Source organism: Sinocyclocheilus grahami, unplaced genomic scaffold (assembly GCF_001515645.1).
Source record: "Sinocyclocheilus grahami isolate Dianchi unplaced genomic scaffold, SAMN03320097.WGS_v1.1 scaffold3818.1, whole genome shotgun sequence".
In the NCBI taxonomy this organism is placed as follows: domain Eukaryota; kingdom Metazoa; phylum Chordata; class Actinopteri; order Cypriniformes; family Cyprinidae; genus Sinocyclocheilus; species Sinocyclocheilus grahami.
Genome location: NW_015508875.1, coordinates 2,788 through 3,306, shown reverse-complemented (window position 1 = coordinate 3,306; position 519 = coordinate 2,788). Strand labels below are relative to the sequence as shown.

Here is a 519-nt window from a genome sequence, read left to right as displayed (position 1 = left end):
AAGGCCGAGCAGGCCAGCAGTATCGTGTGTTGTGTTCAGTTTTGCGTGAAGCTGAGGTTTGGTGATCCTGAATGTTGTTTAAAAATTCATCTTGTTATCATTGGAATCATAAATGGTGATGGAGGTGCTGAATTTGTCTTGTGGTGATGGGCTCTCTTTCGCTATAGACCGCTGTGGTTCAAAACAAACTTGTGTTCTGTGTGACGTCTGACGATGCTGTGGAAGCATATCTGCAGCTGATGAAGGAGATGGAGACCGAGGGATTCACAAAGACACACACACTTCCCCCTGAGGTTGAGCGCTTGGCATCCTACAGCCTGCAGCAGGTTAAATAAACAACGCAGATCTAATTTTATTCATTTGATATATGTATAACGTGTCTAATGTGAAATAATTGCTCACTCTTTTGATTGGCAGCTGCTGTTGGAGGAGAAGCTGAACTGCAGCACATTATCACAGGAAGTTGGTGTCTTCGTGGAGCTGGTTTGGACTGAAGCTCTCGGGTCCCTTAATAAAATC

The 519-nt window shown here is 44.5% G+C and overlaps 1 long non-coding RNA gene across 1 annotated transcript; it reads left to right on the top strand.

Annotated features, from left to right (window-relative positions):
- On the top strand, positions 1 to 513 carry LOC107576503 (uncharacterized). Its single transcript, XR_001608067.1, has 3 exons — positions 1 to 56; positions 168 to 326; positions 418 to 513. It is a non-coding gene; the product is annotated as an uncharacterized lncRNA (long non-coding RNA).
- The last annotated feature ends 6 nt before the right edge of the window (positions 514 to 519 follow it).